Source organism: Barbus barbus (genome assembly GCF_936440315.1).
Source record: "Barbus barbus genome assembly, chromosome: 5".
Classification (NCBI taxonomy): domain Eukaryota; kingdom Metazoa; phylum Chordata; class Actinopteri; order Cypriniformes; family Cyprinidae; genus Barbus; species Barbus barbus.
The window spans coordinates 19,256,426-19,282,000 of record NC_136733.1 but is presented as its reverse complement, the minus strand read 5'-3'; the positions used below and the strand labels follow the sequence as shown (position 1 = coordinate 19,282,000).

General features: G+C 36.1%; 1 protein-coding gene and 1 pseudogene across 3 annotated transcripts in view; both read right to left on the bottom strand.

Annotated features, from left to right (window-relative positions):
- The window catches only part of LOC306870239 (mucosa-associated lymphoid tissue lymphoma translocation protein 1-like), a 1,002,100-nt gene that overhangs the window by 168,056 nt on the left and 808,469 nt on the right, over positions 1–25,575 (bottom strand). The gene's annotated exons all lie outside the window — the stretch shown is intronic.
- Positions 832–16,125, bottom strand: LOC306869458 (solute carrier family 2, facilitated glucose transporter member 8-like; annotated as a pseudogene). The gene is made up of 11 exons: positions 16,079–16,125; positions 13,483–13,645; positions 13,091–13,297; positions 12,286–12,385; positions 11,493–11,707; positions 10,132–10,281; positions 9,933–10,048; positions 9,053–9,198; positions 1,126–1,271; positions 953–1,045; positions 832–852 (listed from the first exon to the last, which is right to left on the bottom strand). The product of its transcript is annotated as a solute carrier family 2, facilitated glucose transporter member 8-like (transcript).

Genomic DNA, 25,575 nt, shown 5'->3' with positions numbered 1-25,575 from the left:
CAGCTGTACAAAATTAAAACAAACGTGTATTTGGCATATTACTTTATTTGGCACATCCCTGTCATTATTACAGAACAATGCTAATACTTTACTGACTCGATACCACAATTCAACATATGACTACAATATTGAGACTTCAGTCAATTTTGCTCACTTTGTGGATGAAGCAAACAATAGAGTTCTTTAGTAACCATGCATTTCAAATGAATTAGTATTAATATCATATTTGGTTCAACTTCTTTGTTAAACACAAAAGTAGTATGTTATACCAGGTGAGGTCAGAAAAAGAAGCAAGCAGTCACCAGTGAAGTTCAATATTTTACATTTGCAACATCAATATTATAATGAGTTTCATTTTAAATTCAACATTTCATATAATAATCTTTTTGAGATTGATTGAGATTTGATGATTCTAACTAAAATGTAACAGAACAATGCTAATACTTTACTGACTCGATACCACAATTCAACATATGACTACAATATTGAGACTTCAGTCAATTTTGCTCACTTTGTGGATGAAGCAAACAATAGAGTTCTTTAGTAACCATGCATTTCAAATGAATTAGTATTAATATCATATTTGGTTCAACTTCTTTGTTAAACACAAAAGTAGTATGTTATACCAGGTGAGGTCAGAAAAAGAAGCAAGCAGTCACCAGTGAAGTTCAATATTTTACATTTGCAACATCAATATTATAATGAGTTTCATTTTAAATTCAACATTTCATATAATAATCTTTTTGAGATTGATTGAGATTTGATGATTCTAACTAAAATGTAACCCAAGCTACTGTCTTGATGTAGAGGAAATTGCTGAGAAACTGCAAACTAAGGAATCTTATATAAACTCTGCATGTGTCAAAGGAATAGGAGTTAAAGCACATTATATTCAGATCTTTAAAAAAAAACTACTTTCCTACGACCTGCAAACAAGTTAAAATGATTTTACATCGCGTCTCAATTTTAGCATCAACAGTGACATAAAAATTCTTGAAATCTGTCCAGAGAACATCCAGAATGTCCCTGTGCTGGTTATGGCATCAGAAACATAATTGATACTGTATTAGACCTTTTTGTTAAACCTTGAAAGTTTCTAGGGAAAATACATGACCGTCAGCTCACCATGAGGTTCTGGAAGGTCTTGGTGACAATGAAGGCACAGGTCCAGTTGGTAAGCACACATAGAGCACTGCCCAATCCCCTCACTCGGGTAGGAAAAATCTCGGACATCACCAGCCAAGGAGTAGGACCCCAACCAAGAGCAAAACCTGATTAACACATATTTGTGATAGTCTGCAGTCCAATTACTGACCCTTTTATGCATATTTCAATTATAACAACTCTTTGAATAGTTTTAGCATGTTAATCGATATGACCAGTGTTCGGTAGTAAGTAACACATTACTTAGTAACGCATTACTGTAATTTTGATTACTTTTTTAGTAATGGAGTAATTTAATATTTAGATACTACCAACGAAATCAAACAGCATGCGTTCTGTAGCTGGAAATACAATCATTGTTTTGAGTTTATTTCTATCAAAGGCAAGAACATTATTGTGCGTTGTCAATTAGCCTTAAGTGTGGGAAGAAAACCTTTTCAACCGTGAAAAAGTCAAAATTTAAAACAGCTGAAAGGGCAGCACGCCATGGTAAAACTTCTTGAGAAAGAACCGTGCGCGGAGAACAATGCATCAACTTCTAATGTCAAGTCCCGTACAAGTGGATTAGAGACCTGCACTGCCGCTTGAACCGATGCAACGCAGGACAAGACTTGAGGGGCAAGTGCCTAGAGACTTGTGTGTGCGGGATGCGGGAGAATAAAATCATTTGCAGGACTCCCGGAAAATAGACATATCTAAACATAAAATATCTAAAAACAAATCAATTGTTATTCATCTATTGCACAAAAGCAACAAGAACAACTATAAAATAAACATGATTTACAGGCACAAGCATAGGCAGAGGTTCTATTTGTAAAACTTGTTTGCAGCGTTGAACAATGTTGATTTCTGGCCAGTCAGAGTGTTAGAATCCATTCACAGTTCAAAACGCTGGAGCTCCTGTGCAGCACTGACATTTGCGTGCTCACGAATCCTCTCATTATAACACACAAATTGTAGACATTATGGAAGATTCATTATGCATATATTTATTGTGTTATAACACAGCTTTGTGAGACTGCAATAAACTGAGATAAAGGGAGCTCCCTTTGCTGGCATTCTGCCATGCCAAACCATGTATGCAACAGCCTATGCTTGCATTTAGTTAAGAATAAAAGTGGTTTGCGAATTTTGATGCTTTAATAACAAAAATTTATCTATGGTACAACAAACCTGGTTTTGGCCTGAAATGGTGACGGATATCAAAGATAAACTTGCCAGATGTATTCATTGTTTCCAAAATTTGGTAAAGGAAAAGTTCCAATTGGCCATGGTCCTCGTCCAAAAGGACCATTCTCACATTTGCAACTTTATTTCATTTCTTTACCATCTGATCATGAATACAAGTATGTACTTGTTATTGTGTGTAAATTTCCAAATGGCTCAAAGCTTTCCCTTAAGGACTGCTAAGGCAGAAAAGGTTGCTGAGATCCTGCTAAGAGAACTTTTTTGAGATGTGGAATTTGTGAGGCACTTGATTGTGACCAAAGAACTCATTTCACAGGCAAAGTTTTAAACACATGCAAGAAAACTTCAGGGGTCAACCAGAAGTTTCACATTCCCTATAAACCTCAATCAAAAAAAGAAAAAACAAATCAATCAAAATGGTTTGGATAGTGAATGGTTTAAAAATACTTGCCATCTGTCCTCATGGCTATGAGGGCAACTCCAAATCATACGACAGGATTGTCACCATTCAAAATTTGCATGGGAAGACCAATGGTATTGCCATTTGATGCTCCATTGCTTCGAGCAGGCCCATCAGACCCGTTTAAAGATATGTTGCAAGAATATCTGAGGTTGTTGACAAATTCGTTGATAGACACATTTCACTGCTCTCAGTACACAGAATGCAAAATATCTTGCCAATGCAGCCTTTAATTTGAAAGCACAAAATCTATACAAGTTGGGGACAAAGTTTGAGAAAATTGGGATTTTTGGGCCCATGTCTTCTCGTTATACAGGCCCTTATCCAACTTCTGTGCTTGTTGAAATCGAGCCAGGCTTGACTCGATGGATGCAAGTTAACACTTTCCTGCTGAAAGCTCTATTAACACTGACAATATAAATGCTAAAGATTGATTATGAATGCTGCTATGTTAACCTTTGATATAGCTCATTTTTATTACAGGAATAATATTTTTATTTTCCTTTGTAGTTTCCAGAATGATGTGCTTGAATTTGGTGTTGCTGTGATGTGAACCTGATAGAGGAATAACTGTGTCCATGTTGTTTATTTTAAGTGTGTGTGAGTGATGGTGCACCAAGGCAGACAAAATGCCATAAACAGCTGTTCAAATTTTAACTTTTCTATGTGGGCCCACAATGTGAATTATGCCTAACAAAATAATATCCATAGATGAATTTGGCTAACTATCCTGACATGGGTTATTATTGTGGAAAAAAAAGAAACGGTGCCATATCTGCGAAGCATATAACTTGGGAAGGCAGAAAAAGGACGCTTGTCCTGTCTACCCACATTTAAATTCACCTTTCTCCTCCTCACAGTATGTCGTGATGGATTCCATCGCACAAAAATTATCTTATCTTAAATGTATGCTAACAAAAGACTTACTTTTGTACTTTTATTTCTCAGGTAGAAGCAGAAGCAGCTACTAATGACATCTAACGGAGGCCACTGGAGAAGACCATCTGAATGGCAGACTGTGGAAAAGTGGAACACCCTGACTGAGTGATTTCACACCAGGCGTGCCTCTAACCCTGGCAGAGGCGGAAGAGTCCCTTAGCGGGGACCAACGTGGAGACTGAGCAAACTCAACTGGTGACTGAGCAACTGAACTGGTGGCAAGCCCACTGTTTGCTCCAATTGATAAAGAAAGGATCGACGAGCATATCAATGCTTAGCAATGAAAAGAGGAATGCAATGAATGCAGAGGAATGCAGAGACTGATAAAACCACTTAATGCTAAAAGCAGGAAAAATGAATGATTTGATTCAATTAATTGGATTTAGTACTGATTTAAATTTCATGATGTAATTTGCTAGGTTAATTTTACTCTGCCCTTATGCACTTTACCATTACAGATTAAATCAAATTTCATTGAAAGAAATTCTCTTGGAAGTTGTGGTAAGTCCTTAACCTAGGAAAAGTCCAGGGGAAGTCAGGGGTCAGGTACTATTTAGAGGCCCTCATCTGGCCATCCTGGTAAGGGTTTCCTGTTAATCCATTTATCAGGGGTTAAAGAAAAAAAAAAAAAAACAAATCCTGTGCCTGAACTTTTTTACCGGGTGGGGGTTTGGTTGCGGGGGTAGACACGTATGCAGCGTTATTTGGCAAATAAAAAAAAAGAGAACATTATTTGAATGATTTTCATTGAAACTAACTAGTAACTAGGCTCAGACGACTGAAATGGTTTTGTTCAAAATAAATAATGGTAAATTAAATACTAGGAAATGAATATAAAATAGGAAATATACACAGACAATTTACTACAGAAAAATACAGTTCAGTTCAATTAATAACAATAAAATGCTTCAAGAACTGGAAAATTAAATAGATACTGCAAAATTAAATTCCAGGACTTAAGGACTTTAAGCACTACTTTTTGGTTTTCAAGGACTAAAATAAGAGGTCTCACTTGTCAAACAACATTATTATCTTTCAAATTCTAATGAATAAACTAATACAACAAAATGGTACAAATAAAGTGCAGCACATGCAAAGAATGCAATATGGTGAAGTTATCACTTTCCTTATTCCTTATGATTGACCTGAAGAATGAAAGCTTGGGATACACTTGGGAAATTATGAGCTATATCACTGTACTTGACAATGTACTTAGCTCACGAGATGAGACGAAATACAGATATTTGGTTCACAATATTTTAATATAAAGAACTTTTCAATGACAGAATCACAAAAAGTAAAACAATGCAGTTGTATTTTGAAATATTTGAACTAATCTAGGGCTGTAACTAACGATTACTTTGTGAAAACGAGGCTTTAATATGACTATATTTACATATAAACTATGTATCCGGTGTTCTGTCGATTTGTGCTACCCTGTCAGATTTTGCTACCTCCCATTAAAACAGTAGGTAACGTTAGTACAATTCGACAACCAAAAACGGTGCCCTGATTTATGCTGGCTAAAGAGGTACCCGCATCCTTGCCAAGAGTCTTTCTGAATCAATCATAATAGGTTGAACTAAAAAATGTTCTGAGTTTTGTGACATTTTAAATTTGGCGAGTCTCTAAAGACTTAAGTTGGGGATTGGTGTAGGCGCATTTACAATGTGGTTATGTTTCCATAGTTTTCATATTCATTCATAGAGTATATTTATAATGACTTATTCTTTTATGGTTTTATTACATTACATTCATATTAATGTATTATAGTCCAGGTGATATGTGAAAATAATGTTCACTTTTTCATAAAAGCATGAAACTTGGTACACTTGTATAGTTTGCGGCATAGTCTATGGTTTGCGGCCCTAAACATTTTCAGAAATGGAGCCATAGCAAAAACACCTCGTGGTTGCCATGGCGGCCATTTTACTCTCTGCCATAAGCAAATAATGTATTTTCTGTCATATCTTAGTTGTCAGCGACATAAACTGTTCAGGTGAAGAGTTAATGGCGAAATCAGCAATGTGAGAAGGAAATGAGCATCACAGTATCACCATTTACAAAAGTTCATAATATGGCTTTGGCTATTCATTTTTTCTTTCTTTGATAATTAACTAATATTTTATTCAATAATACATAAAATAAAAATCAAGAATACTATCATATATTTCAGAGATATATATATATAAAAAATCATCTCAGGTAAGTGTATTTCCAATACATTCTTATTCTCTCTCAACAATGCTCTAACATCACACGCAGACGGCAACGCAATCAGGTAAACAATCAGTGTTGGGCTAGTTACTCAAATAATGTAATATATTACTCATTACTAGTTACTCCTTTCAAAATAAATATTGTTACTTTACTTATTACTTTCTGGCAACAGTAATTAGTTACACTACTAGTTACATTACTTTTTCTTCATGCCCCACAGAAGTTGTAACTGTGTATCTTCCAATTCTTCTTGAATGTTACTAACAACATATTTCTGCCACATCATTTGACCAAAATCCACACTGGACCGCAGTCAGAAGTTATTACAAACAGTCAATAGTGACTGATAGTGACATTCAAGTAGAAGTGTTGTATTAATCTCATTAATTGTCATCTGTAGCTTGAAGCTAATTGTAATTTCTCCATTACCCATATACGATTATATTTCATAATGTATTTTATCAAATCACATAAGTTTGTAAGAAAAACAGTTTAATTTTCCAAACAGATTTTTAATTATAGTATTATAATGTACAACACTGCTGATCTGAGGGATGTGGGTGGGATGTAATGCCAGAGTAAAGTACAGCCACAGTTTACACAACGGTGTTCAGATCAATACAAAATCAAGATACAAAAAGATACAAAATCAATATAATGCAATATTTCTATCTGTTGAATGTAAGCTTTTACATATTCCAAGCTTGCCTGCTGCACTGGGAACATCACATGCATGTACGAGTACGAGAGTAAAATTATGAAAATAAATCTAGGAATTATTTGATTGTTGGATTTTAAATCTGCGGGGTTGAGGCATCAAAAGTAACTAAGCTGTTTTATAGATGGTAACTGTAATATTATTACTGAAATCTTATAAGTAATTAGTTACACTACTAGTTACTGCAAAAACTATTATTATTACAGTAACTAAATTACTTGTAACTAGTTACTGCCCAACACTGATATAAATGTTATGAATTAATAATTAAAACAACATTTTATTGTACTATTGAATAAAATATTAGTCAATTATCAAAGAAAGAAAAAAAAAATAGCCATAATATGGACTTTTGTAAATGCTGTGATACCGTGATGCTCAGATACTGTTATTTTCTTCTCACATTGCTGATTTCACCATGAACTCTTCCCCTGAAGAGTTTATGTTGCTGTATATCATTGTAATCCTTGGCCATCAAAACATAGGGGTAGAGATCACATTTTCTGCGTTATCATGTTTGGTTCAGGAGATATGACAGAAAATACATAATTTGGTTATGACGGAAAGTAAAATGGTCTCCATGGCAACCACAAGGTGTTTTTGTGATGGCTCCATTTCTGAAAATGTTCAGGGCACTAACCTGTACAATTGTACCAAGTTTCATGCTTTTATGAAAAAGTGAACATATCACCTGGACTATTACTCATATACTCAGTTACTCAAGTATTATGCATACATTCATAATTCCAGTTGTGCTCATTATTCCACTGACATAGTATATCTCCTTCATTTGACATATAAAAGGTTCATTCTGTTATGCTTAAGCGATGTTTGGACAGGATGATGGAAACTTATTCTCTGCAAAAATATTTCATATGCAAGGATGATTGCTAAATTTGTCTTCTATTTTCATGATACAAGATGTTCTTTTACAAGAGCTGGTATTTGCAAGAAGATTGCTTAACTCTGTTGTCTCCACAAGAAGGATGTAAAACCACAACCCATGTCTATGTCTATACTTCTACCTACTGCATTTCATAGGTCATGTCAACGTGACCTAGTTCTGAACTAAATTCACCTTAGGTAGGAGTAAATAGTAAGTAGACGTAATGGATAAAATCGTTTGACATTTATCAATCAGACTAGAACATTCCATGACGTTGTAAGAAGATGCAAGTCTCTAGCCTATATGTTGCTCGCCAAATTGGCTTCCTTGCTTCTTTTTTAGGGGAATGCTCTGAAGATCTTCATCTCTCTGCTCTTGAATATTACTATACTCAGATTGTTAGATTATTATCTTATTTTAGCAGAATATATATTCAGTTTGGATATTGTGTCCATTTTAAATATCTTCTTTTGATTTTCATATTTTAACACAATCATCTGTAATCAGTGGCACTTAAACTTATAATTGATTTTAATAAACTAGACTCTTACGGAAAGACTTCGTCTGCCTGAATCTCTACTCAGTGCATCATGTACACACACTGCCAAGACACATTTCAGTTCAAACTAAAGTGAAAAAGTGAATTTTGCATCCGATGACCCCTTTAAATGTTGAACATTGGCTGCAGAATCAGCGGAGGCCAATCAGCTTATGCCATGCATTAAATGATGTGGCTGATCAGCCCGTGCCATCTACAGTTTCATGTCTGAACTCGTTATTTCACCAAAAACATGAACTGGACAAAATCTCAAGTACAGCTACATAGTGAAAACTTGACATCACTATACATTTTGCTTTATCTTTAAGTCAATCTGCATCAGTAAAATAATTGGTTATCTGGATGGACATAAATTCTGATTATAATTCTATCATTTTAACTGTTTCAGATGTACTTGTTCCTAAATGGTGCGTACAAACAAAATGAACTGCAGGTAGCCACCTTACATGTCGATTAAACTCTTACCATGTACAGGGTATGTGGTTGTAGGCTAGAAAAAGATGAACATTTTATCTTTACAGTTCTTTATATTTGAACTAAATTGAGTTGGACAACGACACTGTGATGTCGTCTATGGAGCTGCTTATAGCAGAATTGAACTTGTTTCATAATTAATGAACTTTGCAACATTAACAGTTATTGAACTGAACAGAAGCAACACTAAACTAAATTGAGTTGAATAATGACACTATTGTCTTCTATAGAGCTGCTTTACTGAAATTGAAGTCACTTCGTAATTGATTAATTTTATATTAACCCTCATTTTCCTGTTTATTACTGCAAAGCTGCATTTAAACAATCTGTATTGTATGAAGTGCTATAAAAATAAATGTAACTTGACCACAGCAGGAAATCTTAATACAGTTGCTAAATACTTCTTGTTCTATGGTAAGTTTCAGTGAAATGCATTTGTCTAACCTGCAATGAAAAGGCCCATGCTTCTCACAGCAAGCCAGGACAGGTCTGTAGGAGGCTGCTCTGCTAGATAACTCGTCAGTGAGGAGTTATTATGGTTCACAGTCAACTTGAAATATGCTCCAAACAATGTTTCACTAACACACATGGTGACACCTTGTGGGGGGACACAAAATTAAGGACAATCCATTTTTTGTCTTTTTGTTTTCTTCCCAAAACAGCAGTGCAAATGGTAACACTTAAAACCTTTATGTATAATGCATTATAAAGGGTTATTAAGGGGTATAATAATGTGCTAAAATTATTCATAATGTGTGTTGTACATTATATCTTGTCGTAAATCATAACCAAATTTAAAATGCACAGTGTAACAATGAATTGATAAGTGTCAAAATGTATTACCTGTGGTTACAATTATTCAGTAGATTGTACACTGCATTATAAGGTGCATTACAAGGCATAATTAATGCATTAACTACTTTTTTTATGCATTATACATAAAGGCTTTAAGTAAAGTGTTACAGTGCAAATATATTAATTTATTAACGATGTTTCTACCAGATGAAGGGAAGTCGTGGCCTAATGGTTAGAGAGTCGGACACGTAATCCAAGGGTTGCGGGTTCGAGTCTCGGGCCGGCAGGGATTGTAGGTGGGGGGAGTGAATGTGCAGCACACTCTCCACCCTCAATACCACGACTGAGGTGCCCTTGAGCAAGGCACCGAACCCCCAACTGCTCCGCAGCATAAATGGCTGCCCATTGCTCCGGGTGTGTGTTCACGGTGTGTGTGTGTTCACTGCTGTGTGTGTGCACGTTGGATGGGTTAAATGCAGAGCACGAATTCCGAGTATGGGTCACCATACTTGGCAGTATGTCACTTCACTTCACTTCAGACAAGATGAGGAGAACTTTCCGCCCAGCCTCGTCCATGACAGCAGCAGCAATTGCAGTGAAGACTAATTGTGTGGCTGCAACAATGACAGTGGCCACATTGCTGCTCTGTGGCGGAAAATAAAGAACATTACAATGTGCATTTAGTATAAATAAAGCTGAATGAATAAATTAACTTCAACAAAACTCACTTTGAAATGGGCCTGCTCGAAGATTGTCTTTGCATAAAACATGATGGCATTAATGCCGGTTAATTGCTGGAGAAGCATCATCATAATGCCTATGCCTAAAGGCTTAAAGACACCAGGGTCCTTTAGATCTGCCAGACTGAAGCTTTGCTCCTGTAATCAATCAAATATAAACATTAGTGAACATACAGTTTATTAGTGTATACAGTTTATTTATTAAATAAAAAAAAAAAGCTTCAGAAAAGTGAGGAAAACTTAAAGTCAACAAAATTAAACTTCAACTCTGGTTGGTAACACCCACATTTAAAGGGGACCTATTATGCAAAAATCACTTTTATAAGGAGTTTGAACAGTTGCATGGCTGCAGTGTGTGAGAACAACCAGCCTATAATGTTAAAAATCTACCAAATAATTTTTTTATAAAACCAATTAATCATGAACAGTCTCCAAATGAGCTTTTCCGGATTCTCCCTCTGTTCACGTCACCGAGGGGAAAAAGACCCGTCCATTTGTGACGCTCTCTGCCCTATTAGCATAATCACAGCCCAGAGTGAGAAACTGCAGTCCGCCATTACTGGAGATATATACAATGTCAGCGCCAAAGAGGCTTTACAAGTGTTGTGTTTTGGGATGCACTAATGAACATAGGCGTCTCCATAATCTCCCCTCATCTGAGCCACTGTGGTTAAATTTCATTTTCGAAGGAAATATCCCGGAAAAAATCGTTAACGTCCCCTAAATGTTTATGAATCAATACCTTACTTTGTCAGCTCCAGACAAAGTAAGTATCACTGGTTTGTTTTTCAATTTGCCATTCTGAAAGAGCTTCTTGGCACTCGGTAGAGCTGCACGATTCTGGATAAATTGTGAATCACGCTTTTTTTTTGTCTCAAATTGAGATCACGATATTCCCACGATTCTGAACATAGATTAACGCATAATTTACAAAAGGCTGAGACAAAATATTAATTGCTGCAGCCAGTTTAAGAGTGTTTCATTAATTTATAATTGTTAATTTAAATATATAACATTTATTTTAAAATAATATATTTAACTAAACCAATTTTTTATATTAAAATTATGAAAAATTGGTTTGAATGAATGATTCAATGACTCACTCAAATACTTCACTTGTTTCATTACTGGATGAATCAGCATTTTTGAACAAATCTCTTGAACGATTCAATAAATACATTCTTAACAGTCACTTGTCTCCACCTAGTGGCTAAACGGTGTAACCTACACAAACGTTATTTGAAGCGCGAATTACTTTTAAAAGGTGATTTGCTCTATTTTGATCGCTACTATAGACATCAATGTTTATATCCAAACTATAAACTTTCATCCCAGTATTTCTGTTTAACTTCATTTTTGTAGGCATCTTCTATTCTAGCACACTCCCATTCTGCCGGTGTATCAGGACCCCTGAGGAAGCGCAGGGCCTCTTCTGCCTCTCTCCTTTTCCCTTGGGAGAGCAGGAATCGGCTTTATGTCTCCGGCATAAAGCACATAAACACCAGCATTAGTGTGGGCGGGATAGAGGATGCAATTGCTAACCATCCCCAGTCCAGGAACAAACCTTGAAAAAAAAAAATTGCATTATTTAAAGTGATAGTTTGGCGCAAAATAAATTCTGTCAACATTTACCCTTGTGGCATTGTATAAATGCTACTATAAATTACTTGAGGTATAATTACTTTTAAGGTATACAGTATACTACTACTGATCACACAGAATGGGTCAGGTTTTCATGCTCTTCATGTAAACACAGCTCAGATAGAGCCATGTACAATGCAGGCTCTGTGTATCTTTAAGAGGGACATTCCTGAGCTAACTTGACCTATCCATTAATGCAATACTGAAAGACTTTCACAAGGATTCTCACCAGCACAAATTAGGAAGGCATTCACACAAATCTGAGCAGATTTCAAAGAACAAAAAATGACTGGAGTGCAGGGATGCATTGCAAGAGAGACAGTATGTGTGTAAGATCTCACTGCAGTTAATGAAGGTTGAAATGTGTCCTCTGATTAAACATTAACAATCATCTCACACAGCTAACTGAGAGCAGAACAGCTCTATTTACTCTCAAAGGCACTCAAGTGTCATAACTTGCATGTCACAATTCAGTCACAAGTTTAAAATGAAGGCTAATACCTGTTATATAGGCTCCAATAATGCCTATCACAACCATAAGTTGCACGCACGAGCCCATAGTTCCCCTAACACGCTCATGAGCTGTTTCAGAGATGTAAAGCTGCAGAAATGGAGAGAAGAGTCAAATGGATGACGCTCTATTGAATTAAATTTCCAAAATTTGGTTAAAAAGCTGGTTCACGTAATTTCAATGGTTAACTTTGGTCTGCAGTTCTTAATAAAATAACAACAACAATAATTTCTGAGAGCATTTTTCCCATTTTTTCATTTAGAAGTTTTAAAAACTTTGTTGAAGAATTATAAGAAACAAACCAAAATAACCAGCTTTGAAGTGAATAACAATGGCAAAACAATTATTTGAAAATCAGACAAAAAGGTACAAGACTACAGTATCATGAAGCACTGCGAATGACAACTCAATTAAATGGAGAAATATAAAACTATTCATTTAAAGGTGCCGATTATATATAGTAATGATATATTTTAGGCTTATTGCAATATATGTATGTATATATGTACACAAATATTTAAGGAGTTTAGGAGCATAAGGACACTGTTATGTCATTTGTTGTGCTTCATGCAAATAGGCAGATGCTAAAGAAACCAGGAATTTTGCTGTTAAACATGATTATTAAAAAAAAAATATATAAAAATAATCCAGAATGATGGTTTCAACTTTCAAAGCAAATTCAACCTCACTGTTCACAGAAGGTCTGTCCTTATTAAGTTTAGAACTTTTTAATAAAAATCACTCCCCCCCCCCCATAGAGAAAATGAATGGGATTTTTACACTGGTAATACTTACAGGTACAACAAGAGAAGTCACTCCACTGGCTAGACCAGTAAGCACTCTGCCCACATATAACATCCAGTGGTTCTGAGCAGTGATAATGATGGTAAACCCACAGATGAAGGGTAATGCACAAAACATAAGGCTCAATTTTCGTCCAATCCTCTCGACAATCCATCCTCCAAGGAGACCCGCAAGAGCTGCACCAATGGTCACCACAGACTAGAAGACAGAAAATCATAATTTGTACAGTAAATACAAATAAAAAACTAAATTGGATTTTGGTGTTTAAACCTCCTCCAACTCAGACACTAATGACATTGTAAGTTCTGGGGAACTGAAAATGCTAAGCATTTACCTGAAAAAACCCCCCACAAAAACAAACAGGATCCAAAGCATTCACATACCCCAAACCAGGAAGCTTCCTCTGCACTGAGCTGCAGTCTTGGGTCTTGGATTTTGCTGAGTTCAGGTATGGCAGGAGAGCTGTAACCCAGGACAAACCCAAAACTCAGGGGTCCCAGAACTGCTGCGAATGTGGCAATGTACAGCTTGCCATTCTTAACTTTACTGTCGAGCAAAAGTAGTTACAGACAAATCAGCAGTGTTGGGTAAGTTACTTTCAAAAAGTAATTACAGTTACTAATTACTTCATCAATATTGTATTTAAATTACTTTACTAATTACTCTATCTGAAAAGTAACTTAGTTACTCAATAAGTAACTTAATTATTCAAATCGCTAATTAGGCTACATCTTAAAATCCCTATAAACCTTAATAGAAATTAAACTCTATATTCTTTCAATTCGAGTCAAACATAGAATAGTTTAGCCTTTTAGCTTTAAAACAACTGTAATACTTAAACATTTTTATGAAAAAAATTTAACCACCTTTGGTTAACAAATAGAAATACTCTGCAAAATATCTGAATAACAAAAAGGCTTAAAAGTTAAACAATACATTTCAGTTTGGCAAGATGTTCAGGAAAAGCCCAACTAGTAAAATCTGTACAGGTTTATGTCAAAATAACACGTTAACTAATCTAGGAAAGAATAAATTACAGATGATCTTCTCTGCTGAATAATGTCAGATCGCGCTGTTCTTATGAGGTAAATTTCTCATAGCAGGTCTTCTTTCAAAAATGATGAATATTAGATTATTTTTTTTCTTTCTTAATATTTTACTTTTTTTTTGTATCTAGGTGAGGGCATATGCGCGCAGGTGACTGCATATAATGAGCTCAGACACGGGAACGACTGTACCTTGCTTTAGTTTCATACGGATTGCATAATCAGAAACATTAGTTTTTAATTTGAATTCGTTCAAGTGTCAAGTAGACACTTCAAGATTTTTAGATTCTATTGATTTTAGTCTTATATGTATCTGAGTCAGAGCCGGCGCCAGGGCACCTCCATCAGAGTGGCATTTGAATTTCTGGGGGGGGGGCACAAATCACGTTTTGCGTGTGTGTGTGTGTGGCGGGTGGTGGTGGTGGGGGGGGGGGGGGGGGGGGGTTCGGGGTGGGATGGGAAGCGTGCAATCTGTGATTGCGTGCAGTTTCTGACGCTCGCTAAAGCGTGCAATCGCTTTCTTATGTGCGCTGTTTTACCGGTTTCACTTTCGCTTTCGAAACGATCACGTTCAGCAAGAAGGGGAGAGGATGGAAAGTGGGGGGCACCGTAACTCTGCCCGCGAATGCCCCCTCTTGGTGCCGGCCCTGATTTGAGTATTTAAGGTTTCTCTGTGAATCAGGAAAATCTGAAAGTGAACGCACCCGCACGCGGAGGGTTAAAGCCGCTGCATTCAATATCTTTAGACAGTAAATTTAGATTTCAAATTCAATATTGCTTTTAGAACTGTTGAAATTATTTACTGTATGTAACGCAAGTACTTTATAAGTAACTGTAATTAAATTACCTAAAAATGAACAGTAATCCCTTACGTTACTTTTTCAGTGGATAAGTAATTTAATTACAGAAACGCGTTACTTAGTAACGCGTTACACCCAACACTGCAAATCAGCTATGGATAAGGTTCCTATTCTTGTTAATGAGTACAGGAACATTATATGTAAAGTCATTGTGGTATGGAAACAGCTCCAATCAGGACTGCAAAGCACTACAGAGAGTTGTACGCTTAGCTGAGCGCATCTCAGGGTCTGCTCTCCCCTCTCTGCAGGACATCTACCTCAAACGGTGCAAAAATAGAGCTGTCAAAATCATCAAGGACTCAAATCACCCTGGTAACTGTCTATTCACTCTGCTTCCATCTGGTAAGCGCTTCCGTAGCCTGATGGCAAAAACTGAGAGACTTAGGAGGAGCTTCTTCCCCCAGGCCATCAGGCTCCTAAACTCTAACTCTGTGTCATAACATCACTTGACTCCATGTAAATATCTCCATATCAATAAGCTATTCATCATTTTTCTCTACCTAATATTGCTGCTATTTAAATACCCTGTACAACTTTTTTGCACATTCCTCTTATATTACTATTTAAGTCAACAACATACTAACCTGCACATTTATATTTATATTTTTTATATTTTATTATTTTTTCTTTCTGTCTGGTCTCCTCATAAACATCCATCGTGTCTCCTCTCGCAAACTCAAATAATCAAGCACTTCATAGATAAGCGCGATAAACTGTGTTGTTATGTCATACATTAAAATTAACAAAAGCTCAGCCAGCGAAGTATCAAAGGCTATGTTTTTCAGCATCCCGACGAAAAACACTTTATTCACTTAACAGGTGTTGTCAGCTGACAGCACTTACAGACCAAAGACGTGGTGATTTCAAAATAAAAGTCTGTTATTATTCCTTTGTGCTAGCATACACGAAAGGACACAAAATATTTATTGCGTAATTTTTTTAAACATTTGATCTAACATTGTATTGCCTATTTTTTTTAAACATTTGATATAACATTGTATTTTTAAAATCATTTTTATAAAACTATCCCTTTGCACTAAAAAGCATTTTAAAAGATGTTTATTAAAAAACACATTTCTATACAGCCGTTGTTCTTCTTTTGCCATTTAACTGTTCCCATAGTTACTAAATGTTTTCAAAAGTGCTTTTAGTTACAAGGTCTGCACGGTTTGTTGATTTGTTTTGGTTGTGGGAAACAAACGTGAGGACTCTGGAGGTTTTTTATTCTCTTTAAGTGTTTTTATAAACTTAAACTTTTACTTATGCATCTAAGTTGTCAATTTGAATCCACCTGTTGGCTGTGCCGAGGTTTGTATTTTACATGTGCACAACACTTCTTGCTGTGTGTGTGTGTGTGTGTGAGAAAGAGATTAGATGAAATAGTTTAGTAATGTTATATTCATGCAGTTGAAAATGTTCATGTGTTCTCAGAAGGAAGAATCATTCCTGCTCATGTCATTCAAGCAAGCAGAACTAGGGAATAATATATTCATTTATTTATTTATACAAAAATCTGTATAAAAAACATATACAAAAAGAAACTGGATATGTACGGGGAGCGCATAATAAAAGAAAAGGCTGAGAAACAGTAAGTGAACAGATGTTTATACAGACTAACTGAGAAGCATATTTACACATGTGCACATGTGTCTTATGAAGCAGGTGTTGGTGCCGTGTCACAGTCTCACTTTCACAAGGCTGTGTCCTGTTTCTCAAAGGTCATTCTACTCCAGCCACATCAGAGGTCAGGCTGTAATATGGATTTTATATGTACTCCATAATTATTTGGCCCTAAATATTAACCAGATTTTATATTCTCCCCACCTGCAGACTGAGTTTTATGTCCAGCGAGCAGAAGCGTATCTTCAGCTGTGTGACTTCCAGTCTGCAGCACTAGATTACAAACACGCCTGCAGTCTGGATCCCCAAACTGAGGCCTACCCTCAACAACTCGCCTTCATCTACTACCTACAGCATAGATTACTAACAGGCGGACCGTGGTCCTGGTCCGGACCCAAAAGCCATCCCATACGGACCCGTCTACAGCCAAAACAGAAGATTAAGATTTAAACCTGACGGGTCGCTTCTATTTCAACTGGCGCAGCTTTTGTAGTCTTTACAGTAGTGGTAGTGGGGTCGCCAACTGGCAGACTCCGGTCCGAATTCGTGAAGGCTTTGACATAATGAAATAAATAAATACCAAACGCTACTTTAATAAGTCAAATTTATATTAAGCACATCAAGGTCAGCTCTAGAGCCATTTGGGTGCAGTCGTGCGTGCAGTGATGAGATAGAGCGGTGCGGACAGATGAAACTTTCAGTGAGTGAAAATCGATGGCATTTTCAAAAATTAGGAAAGTTGACGGGTCCTTAACAAGTTTTAAATGGTACAAGAAAGTCTTAATTATGATTTCAGGAGGTCTTCAATGTGGGGACTGAAAGACAAGAATTGCGATTAAACTTAAAAAGGCTATTCATTCAATAAATATGAGCGCTGCACGTTTCAGATTCAGCTGCTTTGTGGAGTCTGTCTCTTGGGCTTGTGTACTGCCATTCCGCTGGAAGATGGTTTTCCACTTTCAATCAGCCTGTATGTCTGCTGTTGTCAAAGACCAATGTGAAAACAACCCATGATTTTAAGCAGCAAACACGCAGAGTTGTAAATGTGAACTGGTGGCTCAACAAGAAGATAATGTGTTGTAAAATGTAAACAATTAAGGCAGTACAATATATTTATATATGTTATTTAATTAATATAATACATGATTGTCTTTGTGAAAACCTGCATCTGAACTGTAAATCATGCTTTTTACAGTCATTTTATTTTATTTATTTTATTTTTGTGCGGGTCTTAAAAAAGGTATTTAAAAGTCTTGAAATTAAGTTTAAATATCTTGCATATACCCTGGCCTAGCAAAAACCAGCAATTGTTTTTTAGAAATGTCCAGACCTCAGCTGGTGGGGAGGGTTCATTACTGGACCTCAAGCCATTTTAGTTGAAGAGCCCTGACCTACAGGTACAACAATTCATTTATTCACAGATGACAGAAATCAGATTATGAGCTTTAAATATTACAATCTGTGTATCGCCTTTGCTGTTTTGAACTACATTCATTTATCAACACATTTATAAATCATTAAGTTTGCAGTCAAAAGGTCATTAGAATAAAGATTTTTTTTTCTTTTTGCCCATTTGATATTTATCTAATGCCCATTTTATCAATATTTATATGTATATTTGAAATACACAGTTTTGCCTGCAATAAAATGTGCATGAATTTAAATCAACCATCACATATAGTCCTCTGCGGTTATTCATCCTTAATGACCACTTATCTGTGTATGTTCTAAACTGACTTTATAGGGCCCTTGTTGTTTTGATTTGGGGACGTTTCTAGAGGCTCTGGAGTCTTTCACAAAAGCTGCAGAACACAAACCCTCCTTCCGGCCATATCACACGAGAAGGTCAGTGCAGACTTTAGCAGATATTTCAGTGCCCTTCAAAGAGATTTGAAGTCTACATGTGTCTGAACTACTAGCTAAACTAAAGTTACGTGAGCATGTGATAGCATACAATACCACCAGGTGGCGCTACATGCTCTGTCTTCATCTAACTATTATCACCTACAGTTGTTCACATTATTGAGTGCTATGACTTTATTAAATTTCCATTGTGTGTGTGTGTGCGTGTGTGTGCAGAATTGAACAAAATGCAACATATTATTGATATAATTCTTAAGTACTATTGAATAAATGTTAACTAAAAATGTATTTGGACAATCAAGCCACATTTAAAAATATGTGAATGTTTTTGTATTATCAACAAAATATTGCAGTAGCATTTTTTTTAAAAGAAATATAGTATAAAATATAGCTCAGTATCACTCAAATACTCTTTTCATGAAAAACAAACAAAAAATGTTTTTTAAACAAAAGACGTATTGTTCAAAATAACAATAAATGTATTTGGACACCAAACAATTGATCTTACATCTTACATCAGTAACCAACCTGTTACTAATGTCCACCTCTAACAAATAATTTCATACTCAATGTGGATTAATCTAACATTCTATAATAAAGCAGAATCAAGCGCGACAGCAGACAGTAAGTGCATGTCTATGTCATTTAAAAAGCTGAAAAGTCAGGTTGCAGTAAAACTGCGTCTAGGAGTCTAAACAGCCTCAAAGGGTTAAAAGCTATTGGCTAGAAAAGTGCAGTTAGTCATTTAGTTTTGTTGCTGATGACACTTGGTTTGATATTTTGGATCTAATGCAATGCAATACAGGCATTTTTAAGTGTGACGTAAGTGTTAAAAAGTGTCCAGAGTAAGTTTTGGGCTACTGTGGATACCATGAGATCATAATTTTCCATAATTTTTGCATATTTATTCACAGTTTGGCTTGTCTGGCTGCTCTTGGCCGTTACTCTGACTGTCTTCGGTTGGTCAATAATTGGCTGGAGATGGATGGCCAGTCAGCAGACCTCTTCACTCGGAGAGCTCGCCTTCACCACCAGCTCAATCAGGTCAGACCATCATTCACAGCATTCAGAAAAACATTTCCCTTCAAGTGACTGTAATAAACAGGTAAGAGGGTTGCGTGTCTCCTCAGATGACTTTGTGCCATCATGACTTGAGGTCAGCACTCAGGCTGAAACCGTGCTGTCCAGAGGCACAGGCACTGCTGAAGAGGCTGAAGGAGGTAGCGGAGGATTCCCATCAGGCAGCTGTTGATAAGGCATTGAAGAAAGAGCTTTCAGATGCACTGGGGAAAATAAACACCGCTCTGGAATATAACCCCAATAAAGCACAGTACTACCTCTTTAGGTAAGGGGCAGAAGAGCTGCGTATTTACTGCCTGCTAAAGAATTGGTCTTTTGTGACAGTGATATTATTCCATTTAAATTAGTATTATGATACACACACTAAATTTAGGTTTTATATGAATTTTCTTTTACAGTTATTATTTTTTTTTGCTGTGCTTTTCTATTACCAGTCCAAAATTGTTAACACTTTATAATAACATTCAGTTATTTATAAGTGATTAGTTAATGATGAACTAATCATTTACAAAACATGACTATGTGTTCATAGATGATTAATAAGTGATATGCTACTATTTTTTATCTGTTTTGTAGATTAAGTTTTAAATCATTTACAAGTGATTTGATGATGATGAACTAATAATTTACAAAACATGACTAGACATTCACAAATGATTAAGTAATATGCTAACACAAATCTGTCATAAGTTATCTTTAAAAAGTAGCATCATGAAATAATCAAACAGATCCTTAATGGTTAATAGTTAGTTAGTTTGGTTACTAGTTAATATATTATTAATCACTTATAAATCATTGAAATGTCAACATTGTACTATTGTCTCAATAAACATTATAAATCATTTACAAAGCTTTCTGCATCCCCTAATCTAAAGTGTAAACTACTCATCAGTTGTAAATGTTTTACAAACTTTATGGTTTCCAGTCGTGTGTGCGTAAATATATAAACACACACAAACAACCTGTAACCGGAAGGTTTGTAAAACATTTACAACTGATGAGTAGTTTACACTTTAGATTAGGGGATGCAGAAAGCTTTGTAAATGATTTATAATGTTTATTGAGACAATAGTACAATGTTGACATTTCAATGATTTATAAGTGAAGGGACGTAACACTTTTCTTCAAAGTGTTACGTCCTCCCCTTTCAGTCTAGGGGTAGATCGGGAACGACGAACAATAAATAATGGAGAGACTTTGAGGATCTCCAGCTCCCCGGGCCCAGAAAATCACAATCAACCACAGGTTTAATTTTCAACTGGCTGAAGTGCCTTTTATTTTAACTCAAGAGTTCAAAAAAAGAATAACAGAAAAATACGTACAAAGAAAATATTACCTCGGGAGGAGGACCCGAACCAAAAAACCCCAAAAATACTCTACCTAAGGAGGAAATAACTATTAACTTACCTATACTTGAAAGAAAAATTACATATAACTTCCCTCACTCCCTAACTAACCGTTAAACAGGAGAAAACGATTGGGTATCCTCCACCCTACATTACCCCAAAAGAACTCTTAACAAATAATTTTAAAAAATCATCAATTCGGGAAAACATTAAAGTAACCTCAAACGCCGCAATGTCTCTCTCCTTCCCCACGCTCTCGCTGCCATTCTTATACTGGAAACCAGCGAACACGCACCAATCAGGTGGATGAGCGCAGATGATCATCATTTAACCTATTAGGCACAAACACACTAGAAAAGAGAAAGAGTGGAAGGGGGAGAAAGAGAACAACAGCACAAACACCCATAACACTTTATATAAATAATAAAAGCAAAAATTAATACGTCATTAGACGTAACAAAAGTTTGCCTGCATGATGGTACTAGCATTATACATGTACACAAAACATGGTATTATTATGGTACTGTCTTCAAAAAAAAAAAAAGAAGTAATACCAGCACTAAATCAGCATAAACCAGCCTAGATCAGAATGCAATTACATTGATAATAATTAATAAATAGATAAAAGGGACACAAGAAAATTCTATTAAAATATACTTTTTGGATGGAAATCAGACCAGCAATGCTACTTTTCAGCCGTGATATACAATAGGACTATCTTGTTTCTACAGTATATGTGTTGTAAATGCTTTAATAAGAAGTAAATTAAAATCAATCAATCAATAAATTAAATAAAAAATGAACTACATATAGTGAAGCAGACATACAATATAAATGGTATTAATGGGATAGTTCACCCAAAAATGCTAATTCTGTCTTCATTTACTCACCCACCACTTTTTCCAAACCTGTATGAGTTTAATCTGCTGAACACAGTAGAAGATATTTTGAAGAATGTTGGTAACCTTCCATGTTATTTTTCCATACTGTGAAAATGTCAACGACTTGGTTACTAGCATTCATCAGTATTCAAAATGTCTCAAAATGTGTTCAACAGCTGAAAGAAATTCATACAGATTTGGAACAACCTGAGGGTAAGCAAATGATGACAATTTTCATTTTTGGGTGAACTATATAAAATACACTTATTTTCTGCCTGCTCATTCTGTATCGGCACCTGAAAGACTTCACTGCTGCCATTGAGGACTTGATTCTTGCTGTTGAGTTCTGTGGGGTTGGAGAAGATCCTCCTCAAGGAGGCATGCAGGACAATTTAGAGGATTTAGAGGAAGATGCTCAGACCCAACTCTTTCTCACATACAATGATTTTGCCATTCAGTGTTTCTCCCGGGGTCTGTACGGTGAAGCCATCATGCTGCTGAACAAGGCCATAGAGAAACAGAGAGACGCCAGTGAGCTGTTCATCAACAGAGGAGGTGTGGACTGAGAAATAAAGATGTTAATGGGGGTTGGGCTGAAAGTGGCGTAAAGATTGTGATATTTATCTGAAAAATAATCAGAGTTTATTGAATTAGAAATTCTTAAAAGGCTTGGTTGTTTCACATCACTCAAAATAATGGAGCAGAATTTGTATAATACAGAGAAAATCTGTCTTTTTTTCCCCCAGATTGTTTTTTTAAGCAGTGTGAGTGGACTTTTGCACTGGCTGACTATCAGCAAGCAGAGGCGATGGACCCTAACAACACGGATATCTGGCTACGACTTGCTGTTATTCACAATACACTGGGTTTGCATAGCTATGAAGACAAGTAGGTTTAAACCATGCGGTTAAGTATGAAATTCTAAACATATTTCTTTATCTTGTGCCTCTTGATATTATTTTAGAAATGCGGTTTGTTCCAGGAACTACCATGAAGCAGCGGACAAGTTTTATGTTGCTATGAGGTACAATCCTAGTGAAGTTCATTACTATGAGAATCGAGCCAAAGCTTATAGCAAAGTGGCCAAAATGGAGGAGGCCAAGATGGATGCCATCAGAGTCCTTATCTTGGAGCCCACCAATGATCAGGCAAGTCTCTCTTTGTCACATTCCCAAGCTACGGTAAATGTTCCTAATCAAATATGGATAAAATTTCTAAGAGTAAGGTTTTAAAACTTTTTGATGATGCCAAAACCCCCAAATATGATAATCACCGTGTGAGGAAAATGGCTATATATTAATATAGTGTGAGAAAATATTATATCACAAAAAGTTATTTCCAAAATTAATTATTTTGGCTTCTAAATGTAATCAAAAAAGATTAAATATTATCTGGACAATATTTAGAAATAGGTGAGAAATAGGCTTAGAAATAGAAAATGTCTCCTTTTAAATAAAATCACAAATATTTAGTTTGAAATATGTATATTTTTATTTCAAATATTCAAACTGGAAATGAAAATAATGACTTTAAGAATAGCAAGAGTATAAACTTTATTTAGTTGTTTTATATGGAAAAAGGCCATCTTTAAATGTAGTTTATCATTCCTAAATCTCATTTTAGGTGGTGCCATTGCTGTTGAGTCTGCTCCCAGGATGCTCCTTCACAGATATTATGTGAAGTGAAGTGAAGTGACATACTGCCAAGTATGGTGACCAATACTCGGAATTCGTGCTCTGCATTTAACCCATCCAAAGTGCACACACACAGCAGTGAACACACACACACAGCAGTGAACACACACCCAGACCAGTGGGCAGCCATTTATGCTGCAGCGCCCGGGGAGCAGTTGGGGGTTCGGTGCCTTGCTCAAGGGTCTCACCTCAGTCGTGGTATTGAGGGTGGAGAGAGAGCTGTACATTCACTCCCCCACCTACAATTCCTGCCGGCCGGAGACTCGAACCCGCAACCTTTGGATTACGAGTCCGACTCTCTAACCATTAGGCCACGACTTCCCCATGTCAGTCAAACCCAGCTGATGACAAAGATTCAGACTTTCAAACTAGCAGTCTCCAAGGTGTCAAGGTTTGTGAGCATGCTGATGAATAAACTCACTGTGGTTCAGTTTGAGTGTAGAGATGTCTGGGTATCTTCAGAATATTTTATGCTAGATTGTGTAATTACTTTGTATAAGTTTATTGCTAGGAATCATCTTTTAGTTTTAAGAGCTCCATTTCTTCTGCTAGAATTGGCAGGATGGCCCTTGCCCAAGAGGAGAATCAGTCACAAACATCCTCACAGAAGTTACAGGCTGAAGATGGTTCAGAGCAGATGATGAAGCCATGCGTCACTCCAAGAGAGGTGCAATGCACGCTAGTCAAGAGAAAACAACAGGTAGACATGTGCCAGATCTACACATAAAACTGTTTGCTATTGGTGTTGTAAATACTGACCAATACAGTGATAGAGAGCCACATTACAACCCAGTCTCATGACAGTGCGTAAAAAATACCACAAGCTTCTAGTTCTATTTGACGTACTATTTATACGCAGAAATTGATTTTGGCGTGCATATGATATGCAATAGTTAGGATTAGGGGTGTGGGGTAGGTGCGTATTATGCGTACGCCAAAACAGTGTATCATAGGCATGCCACGACATTGTATATCATATGCACACGAAAACTGCATATTATATGAACCCCAAAGTAAATTTCTGCATATAAATAGCACGCCAAATAGAAACTGAAAATTGTGATATCGATGCGCATTTTCATGAGACCGGGCTCCAACATTATCACCCACACTACAGACATTATCATTAAACTTTTTGGAATCAGTAATATATTTTTATGTTTTTACTTCCCATGGTAGTATTTAGCTGTTTAAAATTGATAAGGCGAATTATTAATGTTTGAAATGACTGTGTTTTACAATTTAATCTTTACCTGTGAAGGCAAAGCACCATTTTTCCAGTCTTCTTAGAAAAGCTATTACCTCATCCTAAAGAAATTCAGAAACATTTTTTTATAACCTCAGCACAGTTTTTTACTTCTTAAAAGTGCGGAATTATTCACTACTGAAGTTTAAATTTGCTTTAAAAATGGGCAAAAATATTTTCCATATAAACTTATATTGTGTATATTACATTCAAAACTATTTTTTTTCAAAAAACAACCTCCAGTCCACTGTAAAACGGGTGGAATAAATAACAAATTATTTGCTCCAGTTATATTTCTTTCATTTTTTATGATATCATTCCCAGTTAAATGTGTGTGTTTTCTGTGAAAGGCTAAATCTTTTAACTTGTGACATTAATCTCTTCTGTTTATGGTGTCAGTTGAATCAAGCTGTGAAAAGAGCTATGACGGGCCCCGTCTGGCCCTTATCCACCCTGTACGAGAAGAGCCTAGCGCTCAGGAACAGCCGTATGTGTGGAGGAAATTTGGGGGCTTTGGGCTTAATTGTTGAAGGCTCATTGGTATGAATCAGTCTCAGCGATTCTATACTTTGGGTTTTAGACTTAAAGGGATATTTCAAACATGTACATTGTGTCATCATTTAGACACTTTCTGAACCTTTATGGCTTTCTTTCATCTGTGGAAAAACAAAGCTATTTTGATGAACACTGGAGTCCAAACATTGGAGTCTGAACATAAAAAAATGCAAATTTTTGAAGAAAAAAAAAGAGTTTTGCATACAGTTTTGGAAAGAGATGAATATATGAATAATGTATTATTTTTCCTTGGAGATTGTTTTGGCATTATATTTGGTTGAGTCA